Source organism: Crocuta crocuta, unplaced genomic scaffold, assembly GCF_008692635.1.
Source record: "Crocuta crocuta isolate KB4526 unplaced genomic scaffold, BGI_CrCroc_1.0 scaffold551, whole genome shotgun sequence".
NCBI lineage: Eukaryota > Metazoa > Chordata > Mammalia > Carnivora > Hyaenidae > Crocuta > Crocuta crocuta.
This window is the reverse complement of record NW_027530969.1, coordinates 1,536,901-1,550,808: the sequence shown is the minus strand read 5'-3', so window position 1 is coordinate 1,550,808 and position 13,908 is coordinate 1,536,901. Positions and strand designations below refer to the sequence as shown.

Genomic DNA, 13,908 nt, shown 5'->3' with positions numbered 1-13,908 from the left:
AATTATAATTATAAGTTAATGGTAATCCACAGCACAACCACTAATAACTAAAAAAAAATACAGTAAAAGAAATCACAAGAGATTTAAACTGATAGTGTCGAAAAATATCTATTTAACACAAAAGAAGGAAGTGATAAGAGGAACAAAATAGACACAAGTCATGAAAAGCAAATAACAAAATGGCAGATGTAAATCCTACCTCATCATAATTATGCTAAATTTAAATGGATTAAGCACTCCAATTAAAAAAAAAACAGAGATGGTAGAATGGATAAATAAAAACATGGTTCAACTGTACACTGTCTATAAGAAATACATTTTATTTTATCTTATTTTATTTTTTAATGTTTTTATTTATTTCTGTGAGAGAGAGAGAGAGACAGCGCAAGCAGGGGAGGGTAAGAGAGAGAGGGAGACACAGAATCCGAAACAGGCTCCAGGCTCTGAACCAGCGGTCAGCACAGAGCCCAACGCGGGGTTCGAACCCATGAAGCGTGAAATCATGACCTGAGCCGAAGTCAGATGCTTAACTGACTAAGCCACCCAGACACCCCAAGAAATACATTTTAGATTCAAAGACATGAAAAGGTTGAAAGTAAAAGAATGGTAAAAGATATACTATATAAATAGTCAATGAAAACCTGAGTGGCAATATTAATATTAGACAAAATAGACTTAAAAACAAAATTTGTAAGGAGGGACAAAAGAAGGGCATTTTACAATGACATATATATATATATATATATATACACATATACAAATATATATATATACATATACATATATATATACATACATATATATATACACACATATACATATATATATATACATACATATATATATATGTATATATGAACCAAACAACAAAATCCCAAAACACATGAGGCAAAAACTGACAGAGTGAAAGGAGAAATAGACAATTCAATAGTAACAGCTGGTGACTTCAATACTCCACTTTCAACAATAGATAAAACAAGTAGACAGAAGATTATTAAGAGAACAGAAGACCTGAACATCATAAACCAACTACATAAACCTAATAAATGGCTCAAGAACATTCCACTCAAAAACAGTAAAATAAGCATTCTTTTCAAGTGTATATGAAACATTTTCCAGGACAGGTGTGTGTTAGGCCACAAAACAAATCTCAATAATTTTTAAATCATACAAAGTAGGTTCTCTAAACACAGTGGAATGAATTAGAAATCAGAAACAGAAAATACTGGAGAATTCACTAATATGTGGAAATTAAGAGTCCTAACCAATGAGTCAGAGAAGAAATGACAGATAATAGAAAATACTTTGAGATGACTGAAACACACAGACACACAAGACACCCGCACACACACACAGACACACACAAACACACAAAACATACCAAAATCTACAAGATGAAGCTAAAGTAGTGCTCAGAGAGAAATTTATTGCTGTTTCTCTACTGAAGAAAGAAAAAAAAGATGAATCAATACTCTAGCTTTGTACCTTAAAAAAATCTGGAAACAGAGCAAATTAAATCCAAGGCAGGCAGAAGAAAAAAAAAAAGAAATAATATAGAGGGGAAATAAATGAAGCAGAAAACAGAAACATAATAGAGAAAAATAACAAAATAATACATTTATTCTTTGAAACAGGCCAACAGAATTGAGAAACTTTTAGGTAGAATGACAAGGAAGATGAGGGAAGTCTCAAAACTAAAATTAGGAAAGAAAGAGAGGGCATTATTACTGACCTAACATAAATAAAAATGGAATAACAATATGCCAACAAATTATATAATCTAGATGAAATGGACAAATTCCTAGCACAACCTACTAAATCTGATTCAAGAAGAAACAAAATCTCAACAGATCTATAGAAAGTAAAGATACTGAATTAGTAGTCAAAATCTTCCCACAAAGTCAGAAGACTGCACTGGTAAATTCTACTAAGTGTTTCAAAAATAATTAACACATGCATACACACAAACACTCACTCTAATCCTTCACAAACTCAATTAGAAAAAGAAGGAAACACTTCCCAATTCATTCTGTAAGGCCAAAGCCAGACAAAGACACTGCAAGAAAACTACAGATCAACATCCCTTATGAGTATAGATGTAAATATCCTCAAGAAAATACTAGCAAACTGATTTCAACAACATATAAAAAGGATTTTAAACCATGGCCAAGTGGGATTTATCTCAGGAAAGCTAGGCTCACTGAATATGTGAAAAATCAATCAATGTAATAAATGACAAAATCGATGGGATTACTTTAATAGACAAGAAAAAGAACTTGACAAAACCCAACATCCTTTTGTGATACAGAACACTGAACAAACTAAGAATAGAGGCAAACTTTCTTACCTTGATAGATAACATCTATGAAAAGTCCACAGGTAACATCATATTCAGTATTTAGTTCAGTTAAATACTGAGAGCTTTGCCCCTAAGATCAGGAATAACACAAGAATGTTTGCTCTAACTACTTATATTCAATACAGTACTGAAGGTTCCAGTGAGGAAAACAATAAAGCAAGATAAGGAAATAAAAGGAATTCAGACTGGGAAGGAAAAAGTAAAATAACCTGTTTGTAGATGACATGATCTTGTGTATTAAAAAATCTGAAGGAATCCACTAACACATGCACACATACAAAACTATAATAAGTTGTGTTTACCAAGGTTGCAGAACACAAAATCAACACACAAAATTAAATTTTATTCCTATCCACTAGCAATGAATAAAAAAAAAGAATTCAAAAAGTAATTCTATTTATAATAGCATCAAAATGAATAAAATATTTAGAAACAAATCTAAAAATAATGCAAAACCTGTATAAAAAAACTATAAAATGCTGTTGAAAAAAATTTAAGAATACCTAAGTAAACAGAAAGACATCTCATATTCATGGGTTGGAGGATTTAATATCATTAAAATGACAACTTCACAAATTGATCTGCAAATTTAAAGTGATTCTTATTAAAATTCCAGCTGGCTTTTTGTTGTTGTTGTTCCAGAGATTAATAAAGTGATCTTCAAATTCCTATAGAAATGTAAAGGACCCAGAACGGACAAAACAATCTTTAAAAAAAAAAAAAAAGAAACAAAGTTGGAGGATTCACACTTCGTAATTTCAAAACTTTCTGTCAAATTATATAATCAAGACTATGTGGTACTGCCATTTGCACAGACATACAGATCAATGGAATAGAACCAAGGGTCAAGAAATAAACCCATTCATTCATTTAGGGTCAACTGATTTTTGACAAAGTTGACAAGAAAATTCAACAGGGAAAGAACAGTCTTCAGCAAACGGTGCTGGAACAACTAGACAGCCACATGCAAAAGCATGATGTTGGATCATATACAAAAACTAACTCAAAATGGATCAGGGACCTAAATGCAAGTTGAAATTATAAAACTCTCAGAAGGAAATAGATATAAATCTGTGTGACTTTGAACTGGGCAATGGTTTCTTAGCTATGGCACCAAAAGCAACAACAAAAAAAAGGATGTTATCAAAATTAAAATCTTGTGTGCTTCAAAGGTCACCAACAAGAATGTGAAAATATATGGAAACCATATATCTGACAAGGCATTTTTATCTAGAATACATAAAGAACTCTTACAATTCAATACTAAAAATTAGAAACTCATTAAAAAAATAAATGAACAATTTCACTAAACATTCCTCCAAAAATACACACAAATGGCCAAAAAACACATGAAAATATGGTCAACTTCACTGGTCATTAAGGAAATATAAATCAAAACTATGAGATATTACTTTACAACCACTGGGATGGTTATAGTTAAACATGAATAATAATAAGCGTTGGTGATAATGTGAAGCAACTGGATCCCTCATACATTTGTGAGTTTGTAAAATGCAAAAACAGTTTGGCAGTTCTTCAAAATGTTAAACACAGAATCATCATATAACCCTCAATTCCAGTCCTAGGTATGTTCCAAGCTATCTACACAAAAACTTCACAGTTCACAGCATTATGTACAATAGCCCCAAAGTGGAAACAATCTAAGGTCCATCAATCAACTGAGGAATATAGTATATCTAAGCAGTGGAAAATCAATCATCCATTAAAATAAGTACTGATACATGCCACAATACAGGTAAACCTTGAAGACATTATGCTAAGTAAAGGGAAGGTAGACATGAAAATTCAAAGAGTAAATGAGCCTGTTTTATGAAATGACCAGAAATTGTCTTTAGGTAAATCTATAGAGATAGAAAGTAAGTTAGTGCTTGCCAGGATCTGGGGAATGAAGAACTGGGAAATGAATGCTTATAGGTATGGAGTTTCTATGTTCAACTTTATCTATAAAAGAATATTCTCATTATTCTTGTTGCAACATCCCTCTGGAACTGCCATTCTTAAACCAAAAATAATGGATCAATCGTTTTATAACTAAGATACTTTCAGGCAAACTTATTTCCTTCTCTAGGAAGGAAACGTGTCAGTTCCCATCATTTTTTCTCTTGTTTGATCCAGAATTCTTATTTGATTTAGTTTTTTATGGTTCATCTAAGAAAGCTTTTCTTTCATTTATGTTTATTTTTATTGTTCTTACTTGGTTATGATAAACAGAAATGAAGAAAACATTTATTCCTTTTTTTTTTTTTTGTGAGAGCGAGAGAGAGAGAGCAAGAGCACATGTGTGTGCGTCCAAGCAGAGGAGGGGCAGAGGAAGAGGGACTGACAGACTCTCAAATAGGCTGCAGGCCCGGTGTGAAGCTCGATCTCATAACCATGAGATCATGACCTGAGCTGAATTTGGACACAACCAAATGAGCTGCCCAGGTGCCCCTTATTCTGTTATTTTAAACCAGCAGTTTCCCTTTCTCTTCAAATGCTTGCTGGTCAAAATGGGCAAAAAACCCCAAAAAACACTGTTAACTTGCAGTTTATTATTCTTATTTAATTTTTCAAGAGGCTACAAATCTTTTTTATTTTTACTGGCCATATATATTAAATCTTCTATAAATTACATACTGATAGCCTTTGTAAATTTTTCTATTGATTTATTGTTTTCATGGTAACATTAATCATTCTTTTGATATATCATTGATATCAATCCTTTGCTCCTAACTTGCAAATATCTTTCAGTGTGAATCTTGTTACAGTGTTTTCTATTGGACATATCTTAAAAATTTTACATAGTTAAATCCAGCTAACTTTCTTTTGGATTTTATTATGTAGGAAAAGCTTTCCTACCTTAAAAAAATATTCAGGGATGCCTGGGTGGCTCAGTGGGTTAAGTGTTCAACTTCAGCTCAGGTCATGATCTCACAGTTCGTGAGATCTTTAAGTTTTGCTTAAAGAATGTTTAGCAATGCTTATACATTTTTTTCTTAGAGTTGAATTATAGAATTATATCAAAAACAACAAAATTCTGTTGATATTCTGATTGGTATCAAAAAGTACACAGAACAAGTTGGTAATACTTGAGCTGAATCTAGCCAGTGCACATTATTATTGTTGATCCTGTGCCATGGTATAGGTTTTAAAAATTGGTGCTTAACAATAAAATCGGTCACCTTCCTCTCACACCTTACAACTTGTTCACTTCCCCAGTCTACTGGAGACATATAGAGCTGCCTTATTCTTTAATAAACAAGGAGTGCTCCATATTATGATACTAGTCCCCTAGTGCTGGACACTTAGGTTATTTGCAACCTTTTGCTAAAATATAATATGCTGCAATAAATACTCTTACATATTCATCATTCTAGACATATGCAACTATTTCTATTGGATAAATTCCTAGGAGATAAATTATATGGTCAAAAGGAGTACACATAAACATTTTTTAAAAAGTTACAATAGAAAAGAATATGTGTATTTTAACATTTTTTTAATGTTTATTTATTTTGAGAGAGAGAGAGAGAGAGAGAGAGAGCAAGCGGGGGAAGGGCGGAGAGGGAGGGAGAAATCCCAGGCAGGATCCAAGTTGTCAGCACAGAGCCTGACAAAGGGTTCAATCCTACAAACTGAGATCATGACCAGAGCTGATATTAGGAGTCTAACACTTAACTGACTGAGCCACCCAGATACCCCAAAGAATATGTGTATTTAAAAGATGATCGTTATCATCAAGATGAATCTTATCTAAATCTTTATCTAAATTTTATTTCTTTATTAAGCAAGTATTTAGTTGGTGTCTGCATGTGTGCATGTGGGATAAAGGCAAAAAAGTAGTTTAAGTAGATACTAAATTGCTAAACATTAACAGCTGACTGAACACTGAAGTATTTAGAAGATGGGAGACTATGCATTTTTTCAACAATGATACACATACACCAAAAATCACATTTTATATCTTAAATATATATAATTTTATTTGTAAAAATATTTTAAACTAAAACAAAACAAAACAGAAAAAGACAACCTTATAAAAATTGGTGACAGATTTAATAGTCTATTCATAGAAAGTGTAAATGGTCAATATATATGAAGTGATGTTTTACCTAAATATTAATTAGGAAAATACATTTAAAACTGCAGTACTGAAATCTGCTGAGAGAGTAAATCTTAAAAGTCCTCATCACAAGACAAAAAAAATATTCTGTAACTATGTATGGTAATGGATGTTAACTAGACTTATTGTGGTGATCATTTCACAATGCATATAAATTTTGAATCATTATGTTGTACACGTAAAATATTATTTGTCAATTATACCTCAATAAAAAATAAAAAGATAAAACTGCAGTGAAATACCATTTCACTTTCATCATGTTAGCAAAACAATGTACCAATTTTTGGCAAAAATAGATAGCAATGGTTAAAGTATAGATAGTTACAAACTGATCTGGAGGTCAAGCCAAGCAGGATGTTCATCAATATTTTACCACATTTCATCAAACCTATGACAACACCAATTATAAGATGATCGTTATTTTATGTACTAATAAAAGAACAAAACTGCCAAAAATAAACCCTCCAATGATAATACTCTTTATGTACTGATATGGGATAATTTCCAAGTCAGAAAAGTTCAGTGCAGAATAGGGTAAATAGCATAATACCTGTCTGGCAAAAAAAGAGAAAGGACTATAGACATATTATTTGTTTCTAAATGCATAAAGGATGTCTCCAGGAACTGGTAATGTTCATATTCTCTGGGAAGTGGATTACAGTTGAGACAGAGACAGAAGACAAATTTAGCAACATTATGTAATCTAAAGTTTGAACCACATGAATATATTTTCTAATACAAAAAGTAAATTTAGATTTTTAAATTTATTTTATTTTTAGTTTATTTTTTAATTTAGTTATTATATTTTTAGTTATTAAGCTTTTATTCAGTAATAAGAATACATAGAAAATTTTAAAATTCTACTTTGGGGAACTAGCTCTGTTCAAAGGATATTTTTGAATGATTTTTTATTTTCCCTTCCATCTTTTAAAACTGACTTATTGAAATATAACTCACATACCATATAATTCACCCAATTAAAGTGTACAATTTAATGGTTTTTAGTACAAAGAGTTGTGCAATCATCACAACTAATTTCCCCTCTTTTTGAATAATAAAATGAGGATACTAGACAGAATCCTGGCAACGTCTGCAAGCAGAAAACTATGGGGCAGAGAAAAGGAAGATCTCACTACAAGAGGAGCTGGATATTTTCTTTCCCACTTCCTTACATGTTTAAGGGACTTTTGTGTAATTTTGTGGAAGATTAGTAATGGTGAAGAAAGCTTCTCATGCTAATAACAAAATGAAATTTACACAGTATTTTTTTTAGATGGAAAAAGGAGTATTTTAATAGCTTTTTTTCAATGACTGTCGATATTCTCTGATACTACACTAAGACTTGACAAGTGATATATTTTTAAAGGTTAGCGGTGATGTTGGAATCTGAAATCAACTCACTAAGCTTTTTTACATTCTTATATTAAAATCCACTAAACCATCATGAACTTTTAAAAATTTTGTTAGTTTTAGGTGTACAATATACTGATATATTTATCATGAAATGATTACCACAATAAGTTTAGTTAAAAATCCATCACTATACATAGTTAAAATTCTTCTATGTATAGGATAAGAACTTTAAAATTTACTCTCTTAATATCTTTCAAATGTACAATAAAGCATTATTAACTGTAGTTAACATTAGTGCCCAATAAAGCATTGTTAACTAGAGTGCCCATTATCTCCCCAGGACTTATTTCTCTTATAAGTGGAAGTTTGTACCTTTTGACCAACTTCACCCATTTTGTCCACCCCCCTACTCCTCACCTCTGGGAAACACCAATCTGTTCTATCTATGAATTTGTTTTCTTTTTAAAGATTCTACATATAAATTATATCATACAATATCTGTCTTTCTCCATCTGACTTATTTCATTTAATATAATTTTCTCAAGGTCTATCCATTTTTGCAAATGGCAGACCTTTTTATGGGTAAATAATATTATTATGGGTAAATAATATTCCATCGTGTAGGTTTCTTTCACGTCTTGGCTTATAAATATGCTGCAGTGAACAAGGGGGTGCTATATACGTGTAAAAATTCATTATTAAGTGGTCAAAGGCTAGAAACATGGTTAACGTATTTAGTCTTAGGAAGCTTAGCCTCAGAAAAGTCAATTTGTAGAGGGATGAAGGACTACAATGGTTAATAATTATAATAATAATAATAAAAAACTTCAATGGCATCACAGTGTGCCAGACACTTTACATAACCAACTCATTTAATTTCTTTTTTTTAAAAAACATTTATTTATTTTTGAGAGACAGAGCATGAACAGGGGAGGGGCAGAGAGAGAGAGAGACAGACAGACAGACAAAGAATCTGAAGCAGGTTCCAGGCTCTGAGCTGTCAGTACAGAGCCTGACGCGGGGCTTGAACTCACAAGTTGTGAGATTATGACCTGAGCCGAAGCCGGCCGTTTAACCGACTGAGCCACCCAGGCACCCCAACTCATTTAATTTCAAAAACCCTGTTAGGTGGATATTATTATTATTCTCATTTTCCAAAAGAGAAAACTGAAGATTAAGTTTCAGTTAGCCTTAAAACCTTAAACTTCAGTTTTCAGTAACCTACCCAAAGTTACTTAACTAGTGACAGAAGTCATATTTTGAACCCTCAAAGTCATGCTGTAGACCACTGCACTATATTGCATCTATATCCTGAAATGCTATGTCATGAACACTGGCTTTGCAGCAAGATAAACAGCAATTAGCTGTGTGACTATAGGCAAATGATTGACTCCCTGTTAGCCTCAGTTTTCTCGTCTGTAACTGAAGAAGTTAACACTTGCCTCTCAAATACATAGAACAGTTAGCACAGCATCTAGCACATTGGTAAGTGTTAAAATAAATTATAGCTAAAAATAAAAACCCTCCAAAAAGAGAGGTTTAGCTAACAAGATGCACAGAAGTAAAATGAAGAGCCACTGGTCATCTACAAACCACATAAGAGGGCTATATGCTCTCCTGGTAGGTTACTTAGCACAGTGATAAAGCTGTGCTAAAGACAAAAAAAGCACAGGCAATAATGGCTTAAGAGATACTGTTTCTTACTAAATACTAATATGTGTGATAATTATTTTAACACTTAGCACTCAAACATTTCAAAGACATTCTTTATGTCCTAGGAAAAAATCAAGACAAACTGGTAATATTTCTTCCAAAAACTATTTAGCAATGAAAGGGCCTGTGTGCAATTGTCAATCTTTTTAACAAAGGGAAAAAAATCCACTTTTATTAAAATAGCATATTCTAGTTCTTAACCTGTCTCAAAACATTAAATAAACATCATATTAAGAATGTTTCTAAAAACTCTTTCCTATGTTTCTCATCAAGAACAATGACAACAAGCTTGGGGCAATGTTATAGTGGATATATATATTAAATCAATATATGTGTGTTCAAAACCAAGAAGTTGTCCACAGATCTGCTTGGGAACAGATTTAGAGATAAGTCACTGAGTATTTGAAAAACTACTACAGGGAGCAAAATCTCATGGCTTGAGTGAGTGAAAACTATGTTCTATTCAGGCATAGCAGAGCACAGGTTATGGTTCTATCTAAATTCAATTTGGTCTGTTGTTTGTAATCTTGCTATTTTAGCCAACTGGCAAGAAAAAAGTATTTCTGCCAAAGATAAAATCACGTAGAAGAGTGCTGGCAACCTTTGAGGTGTTAAGGATCTTATAATCGCCACTATTCTATATTCTACCTGCTGACTTCACTACAGGGTACAAGCCCTAAATGATAAAATCCTTTTGTTAAATAATAGCCAAGTGTTAGATAATCACTATAATAATAATAATAATAATGATAATGCACAGTCTCAAAGATATTTAAGGAAGAATAAAAATTCTTCTAGAAACACAGGGGAAGGAAACACTTCCCAACATGTCTTATGAGACCACATTATCTTAACAGACTCAACAAGGACATTACATGAAATGGAACAAGCAAAACAAACCCTGAATAATATACCTAACGAACACAGATACTACAATTCTACAATACTAGAGTATCAGCAAATTGAACTAAACCATACACAAAGGGTAATACATAAGGAGTCAAAGGAATTTTTCCTGGAGTACAAGGTTGGTTTAACATCTGAAAATCAATCAATGTAATTCACCATATTAACAAGACTAAAAAAAGAAAATTCATATGGTAACTCAATAGATTCAGAAAAGTGTTCGACAAAGTATAATATCCATTCATGATAAAAATTCTCAGAAACCAGAGATAGAAGCAAACTTCTTTGAAGGGCATCTTGATAATGGACATCTATGAAAAACTTAGAGCTAAGATCACACTTAATGGTGAGGAAGTGAATGCCTGCTCCCTAGGTATGGAGAAAAAAGCAAAGATGTCTGCTCTCATTACTATGTTCAATATTTAACTGGTGGTCCTAGTCAGTGGATTAAGGTGAGAAAAATAAATAAAAGGCATACACATTGAAAAGAAGCAGAATTATCCTTATTCACAGATAACATGATTGCTCATGTAGAAAATCCCAAGAAATTTTTTCAAAGTTAATAGAATAAATGAATTTAGCATGGTTACAAAATAGAAAATCAATATATATTCAGATCAATTATTCTATGACACAAGAAAAAAACAACTGGAAATCGACATTAAGGATAGTACCAATATAGTATCAAAAATGTAAAATATTTAGAGATGAATTTAAGAAAATATGTTCAAGACCTATACACTGAAAACTAACATTGTTGAGAGAAATTAAAGAAGAACTAAACAAATGGAGATATACCATGTTCATGGATAAAAATACTCAGTATCATTAAGATGTCAATTCCAAATGCTAGACCGACCTATACATTTAACACAATCCCAATCCCAATCTCACTACAAATTTTGTTTTGGTAAAAATTAATAAATTGATTGTGGCACCTGAATGGCCCTGTTTCTGACTTTGGATCAGGTCATGATCTCACAGTTCATGAGTTTGAACCTCGCATCAGGCTCTGTGCTGACAGATGAGAGCCTGGAGCCTGCTTCAGATTTTGTGTCTCCCTCTCTCTCTGCCCCTCTCTCATTCATGCTCTGTCTCTCTCCCTCTCAAAAATAAACATCAGAAAATAATTTAAAAAAAGAAATTAACAAGTTGATTTTATTTTTATTTTTTAAAGAAAGCATCATGAACATTTTTATTTTAGTTTTTTAAATAGTTTATTGTCAAGTTGGTTTCCATATAACTAACACCCAGTGCTCATCCCAACAAGTGCCCTCCTCCATGCCCATCACCCCCCTTCCCTTCCCCCCCACCCCCATCAGCCCTCAGTTTGTTCTTGCCATTCAAGAGTCTCTCATGGTCTGCCTCCCTCCCTCTCCCCCACTATATTTCCCCTTCTTAACGAAGGACCATGGGGGAGAAGAAGTCGATTTTAAAATATACATGGAAATGCAAAAGATCTAGAAGAACAACAGTGATCTTGAAAAAGAAAAACAAAGTTGGAAGGAATTGTGCTTACTGACTTCAAGACTTACTGCAATAATTTATAATTTTATATTGGTATAAGAATAAACATAAAGATCAATGGAACACAACAGATATAAAATAGGCCCACACATTAATATTCTATTGATTTTTGACAAAGGTGCCAATGTAACTGAATTAGAGAAAGACTAGTCTCTTGACCACTGCTGACCATTTCCAGCAAATAGTACTCTAACAATTGGATATCCATAGGGAAAAAAATAGGTCTTAACCCTTACCTCACACATACACAAAAATTAACTCGAAATGGTTCACAGACCTAAATGTACAAGCTGAAACTATCAAACTTCCAGAAGAAAACATAGGAAAATCTTTGAGACTTAATTTAGGTATATTTTCTTAGGACACAAAAAATGTGAACAATAAAGGGAAGAAAAAGATAAATATGACTTCATCAAAATTAAAAACCTTTCTTCTTTGAAAGAGAACATTAAGAAAATAAGTCTCAGACTAAGATATCTATATATCCACATATTTAAGGACCTGAACCCAGAATATACATAGAACTCTTCTAATCAATAAGGGAACAACCTGATTAAAAAAAACAATGGATAAAAGATTTGACAGACATTTCACCTAAGATGATATATGAAAGCAAATGAACTGAAAAGATGCTCAACATAATTAGTCATTAAAAAAATGCAAAAATAAAACTAGAGTGAGATGCTATTACATACGCACTAGAATGCCTAAACTTAAAGAGAAACACAAATACCAAATACCAAGTTCTGAAGAGAATGCAAAGCAACTGAAGTCTCATAAGCTGCTAGTGGGAGTGCAAAACGGTCTAGCCATTTTGGAAAAGTTTGACAGTTTCTTAAAAAGTTAAACATATACTTACTATTAATCCCACAATCCCACTCCTGAGAAAACATATGTCCGTGTAAAACCTTGCAGACAAATGTTCACAGCAGTTTAATTCCTAATAGCTGAAACCTGAAAATAGCTCAAATGCCCACCAATCAATCTGTATAAGCGAATTTTGTTGTACCCATTCTATTGACTAGTATTCAGCATTTAAAACTTAGAAACTACAGATACATGTAACAACTCTAATGAATCTCAAAAGTATTATGCTAAGTGAAAGAAGTCACAAAAAGAAGCCAGACATAAAAAAAGGTATATGCTGTAAGACTCTAGTCATATAATATTCTAGAAAATGCAAAACTATTCTGACAATGCAGATCTATTTTTGGCAGGGACTTGTAGTGGGGTGAGGTATGTGACTGCAAAGAGGCAGGAGAGGACTTGATGAAATACTGACAATGTTTTATCTCTTGCTTTTGGTTATACCAATATATAAATTTGGTACAATTCAGAGAACTCTACTCTTACATAAATTATATCTGAATATAAGGTGATTAAAAATAAAGAAAAAACCCCTACATTTCCCCTGCATACCTCAAGTTTATTTTGTGAGGATCAGATGATATAGTCAAATTTGGCTGAAGTTGACACATCTTGGTATTAAAGGCTTTCTTAAAGGCCATAAGAATTTGAATGATTGTTTCCCAATTTTACAGATGTCTCAGCTATCACTGCCCCCAAACTTGGTTAGTTTAGTTGGTTCAAGCTTCAGTTCCTTACCTAACTACAGTTAGTAACTAACTACACACTACTAAATCTAGTATATCTTCCTGACAGAACAAATTATTTGTGGCAAATGATGTCAAATCCTTTAAGATCTCTTAAGTAAACTTCAAGAGTCAACAGGATAATTCCTTAATGCATAAAAATCCGTATCTATGTTTACAAAAAAATGTTATCCCTTCAGAGCCTTCTCCTGCAGGAAGTTATTACTAATATTGCCTGATGATTCACACGGACTACAGCTGAACTTTAGACTTTGTTATTTTATCAGACACAAATACCTTCTGACTTTCTTACTAGGGTATTCTTGTCATTTATC

General features: G+C 32.5%; 1 protein-coding gene across 8 annotated transcripts in view; it reads right to left on the bottom strand.

Annotated features, from left to right (window-relative positions):
* The window catches only part of HMBOX1 (homeobox containing 1), a 178,746-nt gene that overhangs the window by 62,468 nt on the left and 102,370 nt on the right, over positions 1-13,908 (bottom strand). The window lies entirely within an intron of this gene.